Below are 11,539 nucleotides of genomic sequence, written 5' to 3' on the forward strand. Positions count from 1 at the left end.
GACATTCTGGACTAGCTCAAGGGTGCCAAATAATTCAACAATATTGGCTTGAAGTCCAGTTATCACCAAGTACTAATTGAACCCTCAGATGTGTGGAAGACCACCTTTGAATACAAGGAGGGCTTGTTCGAATGGTTGGTCATGCCTTTCGCGTTAACGAATGACCCCACAACCTTCATGTGGCTGATGTATGACATCTTGCAGACCTTCACTAACTCATTCTTGGTAGTGTACCTAGACAACATCCTGATATTCAGCCAGTGTTGGGAAGAGCACATACACCATATTCAACAGGTCCTCCAAACTTTGTGACAACAAAAATTGTGTGCCAATTTGGAGAAATACACTTTTGGTATGACCCATGTTCAATATATGGCATACATCATTGATGACGATGATGTGCATGTGGACCCAACTAAGATACAAATTATTTGGGATTGGTTAACACCAACCACTCTAACAAAGCTCTGCAAATTTCTGGGTCTTGCCAATTTCTATTGCAGGTTCGTATTGGAATTCTCTAATATCACTTGGCCTCTGAGACAAGTCACCAAGGGTGGAGTGAAAACAAATTTCTTTTGGTATGAATCCAAACATAAGGCATTTTTTAAGTTGAAGCATTGCCTCTGATTTGCACTAGTGTTGCAACAACCATTTGAAATTGAGACAAGTGCCCTCGATTATGCTATTGGTGCAGTTCTTACCCAACAGGGGCATCTGGTGGCATATCACAGTGAGACATTTTCATATACAGTTCGAAAGTATCCCACTTACGGCACAGAGATGTATTCCATTGTGTAGGCCTGCCGATAATGGAAGCATTACATGATGGGGAAGGAAATGGTCCTCCACATAGACCACCGACCCTTGAATTTCATATAGACACAAGGAAAGTTGCAGAACAATCGCCATCAGAAATGGTCCACATATCTACAACAATTCCATTTGAACATAAAGTACAATAAGGGAAGCACCAATAATTTTGTAGAATGTCTCATCAACCACTGGTTATGGCGTTGACCACTATGCTCAACTCTTATGGACACAAGACATAGGGGTGGTCGCATCTTTACAAGAGCGATCCAAAATTAAGCAACACGTACCAGATGTTCCTGGAAGGAAAAAAAGTACCAGATTTCCACCTCGAGGGTGCAATGTTATGCCACCTAGGTCACCTCTGTGTTCCTTCAAGTGAGCGTTCCAAGATGAATTGGGAGGTGCACTACAGTCAAGTCGCTATACATTCTAGATTAGAGAAAACAATGAAAATGCTACAAAAGTATTTTACTTGGTCATACCTTTTACATGATGTCAGAAAGTACATCAGATCCTGCACTGCTTGTGCTAATGCCAAATCGACAATCAAGAAGTAAGACCTATATACTCCTTTTCCTACTGGTATTCGGTCTTGGGAATCCATTTCCATGGATTACATGTCTGGCCTTCCTTCTACTAAGCATGGAAACGACTGCGTTTTCGTGGTCATTGAAAAATTATCTAAGATGACCATTCTGGCGGCTACAAGAAGAGTATCACAACAGAAGCCATTGCTAAGATCTTCTTTAAATGAGTGTGGGTACACTTTGGAATCCCATAATCCATTATCTTAGATTGGGACAACAGGTTTCTGAGTACATTTTCGTGAAGCCTTTGGTTAATGTTGGATACCAAGCTCATGAAGTCCATGACCTTCCATCCCTAAACTGATGGCCAAACATAGGTCATCAACAGGATGATCATGCACATTTTGCGTATGTACAACTCAAATCATCCACGCACATGGGATGAAAGCCTCCCATATGTCCAACATAGCTACAACATAGATCTCCAGAGTGTTGAAGAATTAAGGGAAATTAGGTGTAGTGTGATTCTTCTTACTTGATAACAATTTGTGGAGTCTTAGACTTTATAATGGTCCTCTTAGACTCGGTTGTGCAGCCTTCCTCCTCAATGCAATTGGAGACCCTTTCCTTCACTCTTTTCCACCATTTTCTAGTCCCTTTACTTCACTAATTTCAAAGATGATTGCGTTGTCTTTTGAGGGAGTGGACAACCTCTATATATATAGAGGCATGTCCCTCCTTTAGCCTAATTTTAAGGCCGACTTGAAGACTATAGGCTTAATTGACGTCAATAATTCATATTGCTTCTTTGATGGTGTCGTTGCATGGAGGAGACTTGTTGACTTTGCTTGGAGGTATTCTTTTTTACTCTAATACATAAATATACATGGTGTAACATGCCCTTAATGTCTTTCATAATTTCTTTTGACTCTTTGGGTCACCTATAGCACTTCAACATGTGCTAGACCTATTTCAATGAGCAAGGAACTCATTGACATATATTATAAAAATAATATTTCTTTTCTTGAATAAATACAAATAGCAAAAGTACATTTATGAATACCGAACCTAGTTACATTTCCTTCAACACATAGCTCAACTGGCCATAGCCCCTTTCAGGTGGGGTTGGGATTCCAGCCACTATGTCCCATTGATGTGGTCGTACCATTTGTAGCCAATCAGGCAGATTCGACTCATGTCTAGTTCGAAGCTGATAGGGATAACAGATTCATTGAGCACATTCAACACATCCACCAGCAGGTCCATGACATATTGGACAGAGCCAATGCTAAGTTCAAGCATCGTCATGATCAACATCAGGTAACAGATAAGTTCTAGGTGGGCGATAAAGTTTGGTTACATTTGTAGAAGGAATGCCTCGCTGGGCCCCACTGCAAGCTTCACCCGCTCCAATATGGGACATACATCATCACCAAGGATGTAGGGGGCAATGCCTTCGAGCTCAACATTCCACCATTCCTTAGTTTGCATCTAATATTCAATGTGGATTGATTGCGACCATACTTTCCCCCATTATTGGACACATCCAATGTTGTTGAGCAGCTGACACCAACAAAGCTCAACCTAGGCTTCATTGAACATGCCACAACTGACAAGATCATCGACACACATATCAAGAACACTCGCCAACAGAGGATCCATCTATATTGAGTTGTCAAAGCAGGCCAACTCCTTCACTAGGGAAAGTGGTTCACCAGGGACCAGGTTCAACGGAAATTTCCTCACCTCATGGAGGCTCTGATCTAGGTGGAAATTGGTGGCCACCTGCCTATTCCACCTAAACCTCTAGTCATTTTCATTAGTTTCCTTGATTATAGTAGCATTTACTATTTTTAGAAGTTTTTCGGGTCCTGAACTTCCGGAGTTGTTTTGACCCCCTAAACGACATTTTTTTGAGGTCTGCAGTAGGGCATGCGCCAAACAAATATCACGTCACACGCGCCAAACAAAGACCATATGACCAAATTATGACCCCATGAATTTGGCTGCCCAACTAATACCAATGGGGTCGACAAACTCTTAATGTTCCATCTCTTAGGGTTATGATTTTGGTTGTTTAGGGTTTCCCTTTGTTGTTCAATAATAAAAAGGCCCTCAATCCTCATTGTAACACATTTCAGAGGCATGTATCCACCACATTTCTTCTCAAAGATAAGTTACCATCGCCCAAGCTATTTTATTTCCATTTTGTATGTAAGCATATTTCAGTTCTTTGAGATTAATGAAATGAAGTTTTATTTCTGCTGCATCGCTATTTTTATGTTTATATCTGTATTCTATTGGGTTCCTGTATAAGTCAAGATCATTGATCCTTAAAGAAGCATCGCTTATGCTCCTTCCAAATGCTCCAGAGTATGAAACCAACCACTAAAGCCCAAGCTCTACTGACATCTGGATTTTTGGGCGAATCATCCATATGTCCAAACAAATGAGTGACCCAGTTCTATATCTCTTCTATGAAAGTGAAAGTTTTCAAAATATGCTCCATAATTTCCTCTTGTTCTTTGCATAATAGACACATTGAGGGTCCAATGAAACCTTTCTTACGTATATGGTCCCATGTTAGAAGCTTTCTTCTTCCAACAAGCCATAGAAAGTGGGCCACTTTTGGCCACAATTTTACAGTCAAAATCCTTTGCAAAATGGGTTTTTGATGGATATGTGTGTGCCCTACCATGACTGCATAGGCTTCCTTAAGTGTAAACATACCTTTCTCCTGGTGACCCCACCGCAACTTGTCTAGATCTAAAGCAAGTTGGATATTTTTTATCTCAAAGGCATAGGTCAAGATTAGGCCATAAATGTAATGCATGATCTTCTGGCCAATTTTTTCGAGTCTTCTAGTCTCTCCAGGAAGAGTGAGAATGTTCCTTTTTCCAAAAGTCTACTACCTTAATAGCCCCCTTGTTGATGGTGAAGTGTTTAAGATCCCTTAGGACCTATTGATCTCCCAAATGAGGGTGTCGTTTCCGAGTTTCCTCCCAAAATTGTGTTGTTGGACCATCCCATTTCCCAGAACATATGTTCTTATAAAACGTGTTTATTCTCTTGCGCAAAGTTCCAAATCAACAACCTTAGGGGATAATATTAGGCTCTTAATTTCTTCGCATGGGAGTTAGAGTGATTGTACTTTCTATCCCAAATTTGCTTCCATAGCTCATGGCCCCTTGTAGCCAATGCCACCACAACTTTGCTCCCAAATCCTTGTTAAAGACTTTAGGATCCCTCAAACCCAATCATCTTGCCAACTTTAAAAAACACACCTTCTCCCAAACCACTAAAGCTCACTTCCAAACCTACTTAGCTCAATTAGATTTGAAATTATTAAAAAAAAAAAATTGACAAGAAATCATAGTAATAAGATAGATAATATATTGATTTCAAAAAGCTTCCTAACAACTTTTTAATGACAACATACTAATAAGAAATCTGTATAAAAAAAGACTTTTGGATTGAAATAACTAACAAATTTATTTCATATAACTTTAAGATCATAATTTAGAGCTCGCCAACCCAAACAAAAACACATATGTGACCAAAATCATACTTAAAAACGTTCATTTTGCATTCCAAACACATTAAATAATTAATAAATAAAAAGGAAGCTAAGATTTTAAACCCTACAATAAAAATGTACTAGAAACTTGTATCCAGCTATCTTGTAAAGAGTTGAATGATCATATCACTCTATAGAAACATTATGTAAACCTCAACGTATATTAACTTACGCTCTATAAATGAAAAATCATTCACATATTGTAATAATCTAAGTGTTTAATAAAATAATGCAATATATATAATTCAGTTACAAGAGTTAGTGACGAAGGAAGTCAAATATGCTTTTACTAATTATCACTACTATATGGTAATTGATGTTGTGCCGAGATGTGATTTTTGGCTTAATAATATGTACCCATAGATTAGTTGGAATCATCCTAACACTTATGTATTTGTGTTTTAATAATTATATATTTTTGGATTAATTAATTTATCATGGTTTAAATCAATTTTAAATTATTAATTTTTTAAATAATATAATTTTATTTTTTATAAGTTTTTGTGTTGAGAGGCATTTTATAGTTTAGTGTTCGAGAGATACGTAGGTGTACTATAAAAAAATTTGTCAATATTTTTTAAATGTTAAGAAAAAAATAAAATAAATAAATAAATAAAATTCTAATGGATATGTTTCAATTAAAACATATATAAATACTAATTATAAAATGTGAATGAATGTTAAATAATTTTACTTGATAATGATCTATTTCAGTTATCTTAATTTATCAAACAAAATTTAATGAACAAAAATGATAAATTAGATAAATATAAAGTATAAAACTTGGAGAAAAACCTAATAGATTAAATAAATATAAAGTACTCACTACTAGCAATAACCAAATTATAGAAGATGACACTTTTCTCAAAAACTATTTTAACACAATCAAATCGAACAACTAAAATAAATGGTTTAGTAAGTTATAAACTCAAGTTATATATATATATATATATATATATATATATATATATATCAAGCTTTGCTATTAATTTGGAAGATTACATCTTCATGTGAGGCTTCTCAAAATTGTCTTGGTCTCACTCTTACTAGATTTATTGGCCAATAGTTGCATACTCAGATACAAGGTGAATTTTCAAAATAACAATGCTCTACATATGTTGAGAGGAAAAACGTGCCAAAAGATCCATAAAACAAACTGACAACCAATAAGCATCATTCATCATTAGAGTTTATTGAGACCGGATGATCAAGGCCTGATCCAGGGGCAGCAAAGGTTTGAATCCACAATGCACATGCCTCTCCATGTGAGCCAAATGAGCCTCTACATGGTTCGAGCTACTCCTAAATGCATTGCTTCCCTCTCCACAGGCTGATTAATCCGTCATGTATCTCCCACAGGTTATGTTGGATGTGATGCATAAAATCCAGAGTTTCACTATGCTAATAATATCAGTCCCCATTGAACTAGTTCATAACATCACTCAGTTGCCAAACCACACTATAACAATATTTATACATGAGAGGGATCTCCACAGAGGGCAAAGAATGGGAGCGTGGCAGGTCTATAGTTTCAACATGGTTTTGTTCATGGTGTTGCTACCGACAATTCTTCTCCTACCTAGTCCTCAACTTGCCCAGTCATGCTGGGGAGACATATTAACCACTCACCATTGAATTTATTAGCTCTGAGATAGCATGGCACAATTACCCCAAGTCGCCAACCTCTTTGTCCCAGTCAAGGCCTCAATCAACCATGACCCCCAATGCAAATAACATTTTCTAGTGAAATCCCTGCTCACCATCCCAGTGAATACCCAAACATGCACAATGTCATATATAACAATGCACCAACTAATCAAATCCCTAGACAGAGGGAAGAGAAAACCATTAGTTAGAAAGGGTATGAAATTTTCTAAATTTATTCTTTGAGCCAAAACACAATATGCCAATTTGAAATTAATCCCAAGAGGCTCGCCACTGAGCCAATTGCAATTACCAAAGCCCAAGATACCAAGGCATACAAGGGTATTTTTCCCAAGTGATCCAAATTGAAAGTGGTATTGACCCATGGCATCCACCCATGGTATTGTAACTTAAAAAATGCTATAAATAACAAGCCTGATTTTGCAAAAGGATAGATTAGGCTTCCACGATGTAGCAGCCAAAAGCTTCTTTCATTTAATAAATGATTTCTTAAATGGTTAATGGTTGTCTTCTTTATGTTGTGCATATTTTGAATATTGTGTTGTTGCTTTCCTCTCCTAGTGTAGTGTTCAATGTGCTAAGTTTTCTAGATCTTGGCCCTTCCCAAGATTCACATTAGTGGTAGCAGAGCAGGGTATGATTCCATGACAACCAGAGTTTATAAGGGTTTTTAAATTCGCAATATAGATTTGAAGAAAATATCTCCATGCTCGGATTTAACACCTAAAAGCTCTTCATATAGCGAAGTAGTATGAGACATGGGTTGGCCATGGGATTAGCAAGATATGACAGTGAAAATGTCTAGGATATTTGCTGGAAGGCTCTGAAAGGAGGTGTATTTAATCTCAGCTATTGACTTTTCTATGTCTCTTTTCTTGTCCTATCGACACATCCCTATTGGTAGCATTCTGATTACTTAGTAGTTCTAGTCACAGGGGATAACGTCGGGCGAAATTCAGTTAACCCAATGCTACGAGCTTGAAGTATATTGTTTTTGACACAGTAGCTTCAGATCATAGATGGAAGCAGAGGAAACCCTACATAGATCTATGGTAGAAACTCGGGTGGACCCAGGGATTCGTTTGGTTGGTCTCCCGGATCACCGACCAAAATCTCTTAGGATACCCCCGACTTTAATTATACTCACACCCAAGGAATGCACTCTGCTACTTAGATTTCTCAAATTGTTTCAGAGACTTTAAAATTGGGGCTCCTCTATGTCAGGTGGTTTGTAATGGGAGATGATGATACACTTTTTTGTGCCACATAATCTGGTGTGGGTGATCGCCATACACGATCACAATCAATACTACTACATTGGAAAACAATTTTGAATCAACCGATCAGAACACATGGAACAACGTATGGTGGAGGAGGTTTCGCCCTCGGTTATCCAATGGCCCGAGCCCTCACCCGAGTCCAGGATGAGTGCTTCCACTGCTACCCCCATTTGTATGGCAAATATCAGTGTGTAGGTATGCTTAGTCGAGCTCGGGGTGCCCTTAACTAAAGAGTCGTGATTTCATGAGTTCGATATTCATGGAGTTATATTTGAGATTCCAGCAACTCATCTGATTTTACTGCTATTCTCCCTCCATAATCTTGACAGTGTTATAGCCATATTCCCCAATATGAACTGGGTGGCTACCTTGAGGCATCTGATTGAGGTTAAACAAAGTTGACACAAAACAGACTCCCCAACAAAGCATCTGCTACAAGGGGAGGCAAAAGTGGACAATCTCCATTTCCTGGCAATACTGCGTGTAGGTCTTGTACATGATCGAGCTCCCCCATGTTCTTGAATACCCACTGCAGAAATTCATGGCATGGGGTCACTCAATGAAAAAACCCTTCTAGTTCAACACACGCCCTGTTCCCAGAAACCCCTGCCAGAGAATAATCATCTTGTTCATGGAAAAGGCAATGCATGCCACTTCTTCTGATGATGTTGTGAGGAAGTATATGAAGCTGCAAAATCTTGATTTGATTAATAGAAAATGTAGTGAGGTTCATGACACAACAAAATAGTGCCTGTAACGGCTGGGAGTTCAACCTTCTAGCTTGGTGGAGTACGTGAGATTTGACAGCAAATCAACCACAGTGAAAGGAGGAAGGATCGATCCCCACACCACCAATGAATCCTTCCTTTTTCTTCGATCCTCCCTCAAAAAAATTCCCTCGTAGGTTCTGCACAATTCAATACCCTGGAACACCTTGATTATTTTATAACCATAGAAATATTACTATTGTTCATATCAACTTCTCCTGCGATGATCAATTCCAGTTGCAGAACCAGATTGCCAAAATTCATTCTGGCACTGCATTTTGATGACTAGATCCATGTAACTGTTTCCAGTGCCATGACATGGGGCTCAAAGCCCAATAATCTTATACTAAATGCAAATTGTGATATGAAGAAATGCAATTTTGGTTTGGTTTGGATTACTTCTGAAACCAATTTCATGACCACATATGTGGTTACTTGATGGTATAAAGCTCCATAATTGCTGTTGAATTCATCAAGTTAGGCTGCAGCCATAGATATGTGGTCAATGGACTGTTTTTTCATGGAATTGATGAAACCATTGTCGAATGCAAATGCTATCAGACAAATGCTATCAATTTTAACTAGCATCAGTGATCAGATATCACATACTTGGTTCTTGAAGAGTTTTCGTTGTTGGGAGGAATATTCAACTTCAAATAAGGCTCCTGTAGTTGACAAAGACTTTGACAAGAGTAAGATTGTAGGGCTATTTGGAGGTTACAATCTTAAATTGGATAGTTATCAATTTACAATGTAGTTATCCATTTACAATGTCCATCATCTTGTTGCAGGGTTGTCCCTGGCATTGTTCCAAACATGAGACCGGCCGCCATCCATATGAAGAAAGTGGACTTACTTTTATTGTTCTTTAGATTAGAATCGTGGAGGTTTTATCTTTTTTATCCTCTAAAATATATTTATGTCTACAATGGATTGTAGGGAAGAAAAATAAACCACCAAATTTTTCCCTGACAGATTAATAAGCAAATTATTTTGAGGTCCATTTGTTATGCCATGCACTGTCAGTGTCATAGGAGGTCCACAAGTTTTACAAGGTATCTCTAGCCTTGGACCTTGTTCATCATAGTTTTTGGGTCATCCACAAACCCATGGTTATGAGTCAACCACACAAAACCCTTGTCATCGAAGTCCATTTGCTAGGTCGCACACTGTTAGCATCACAAAGCATCACAGGGTGTCTCTATCCTCAGATCTTTGTTCATCATGGTTATGGGTCAACCACACAAAATCATTACCACCAAAGTCCATTTGCTAGGCCACATATTGTTAGCATCACAATTAGCCCACAAGAATTACATGGTATCTATGCCCTCATATCTTCATTCATCATGGTTCAGGGCCATCCACAAACCCACAGTTATGGGTCAACCCTGCAAAACCCTTGTCTTCAACAACACTTGGTTTTGGGTCATCCACACACCCATAGTCATGCTTGTATTCAACAATGGCTTCCTTAAAGGGAACTTCACGCAATGGGAACCATTTCTTCCTAGGGGGGGAGGATTGATCCAAATTGAAAGTGGCATTGACCCATGGTATTGATCCATGCTATCCACCAATAACATCTACCCATAGTATTGTAACTTAAAAAATACTATATATAAAAAGCCTCATTTTGTAAAGGGACATATTAGTCCTCCCAATGTAGCAACCAATAACTTCTTTCATTTAACAAATGGTTTCTTAAATGGTTAATGGTTATCTTCTTTATGTTGAGTGTATCTTTAATATTGTGTTGTTGCTTTCCTCTATTAGTGTAGTGTTAAGTGTGTAGGTCTCCTACATATTGACCCCTCCTAAGATTCAGATCACCAAGCCACCAAGACCTTCCAAATTCTAACACCAATTCTGGTTATAATTTCCAGATAAAAAAACAGTAGAACTAGCAGAAATGCAAGCTAACCAACAATAGATGAAACAAAAACCGACCTTAGTACAAGGCCTATAAAATTTACCAAGAGATTAAAACCCAACAAGTTCTCTAGCAATGCCACCTCTATGCCTGAACCCTGCGTTTGCCATCGCCACCAAACGACGAGGACACAGATTATCACCTAGGTAGAGCACCTTGAGCCCAAATGCTTGCTCCGAGCCGCAACAAAGAATTTAGCAACGTCATTGAAACCAACTTTAGTCCCTTTCCAAATTTCCCATGTTTGAAGAACACAGAATGCCATAGTCAAAATGGCATGTCGTGTGCCCAAAAATCCAACTTCACTCACCTCCTCAACTCTCATACCCTCACTCATCCAACGTCATTATATAAAGCTGAATTTGCCAGGTATATCCCTCTCCTTCTCTAGAAATATTCTTTTGTACTTGAAGCCATAAATGTGTTTGACATGCATCATTGAACTATGTGACGTGTGGATTAGGGTGGCAGACCCCCTTCAACCCTTCATTTTTGTTGATACTCACCCCTAATGGGATAATCAGTAATATTTTTAAAATTAATTATAATTAATATTGATGTGGGTAGTTAAATTTGACCATCAAAATTTAACATAATAATTTTATAAGATAAATTATGTGTATAATCAATTCAAAAAATTAATATGAAATATAACTATACATATTAATGATTTAAAAATGTAAATACAAATTTGTTTTATATGAGAGACCTATTAAACACTTTAACAATAATTAAATTAAATAATATATATTAAAATGTTCATCTCAATTTATAAGTGGAATTCAAAAATCATAAATAAATAAATCAAGAACTAAAAATTAATTTATAAATGGATTAATAGTTAAAGATTATGATAGTTTTTATTAAGATTATGAACAAAGTTTGGTAGTCTAATTAATAGACAAATAATTTTTTTAGGAGCAGTTTTTTGAGTCAGTTTTATTCGAAAACTAGTACAAATTTTTAAAATCATA

General features: G+C 37.5%; 1 pseudogene; it reads left to right on the forward strand.

Annotated features, from left to right (window-relative positions):
* Positions 1-7,336: 7,336 nt before the first annotated feature.
* Positions 7,337-8,613, forward strand: LOC149182389 (uncharacterized; annotated as a pseudogene).
* The last annotated feature ends 2,926 nt before the right edge of the window (positions 8,614-11,539 follow it).

This window comes from Pinus tabuliformis, chromosome 3_2 (genome assembly GCF_031772625.1).
Source record: "Pinus tabuliformis cultivar Carrire ecotype Pingquan chromosome 3_2, CPIR1, whole genome shotgun sequence".
NCBI lineage: Eukaryota > Viridiplantae > Streptophyta > Pinopsida > Pinales > Pinaceae > Pinus > Pinus tabuliformis.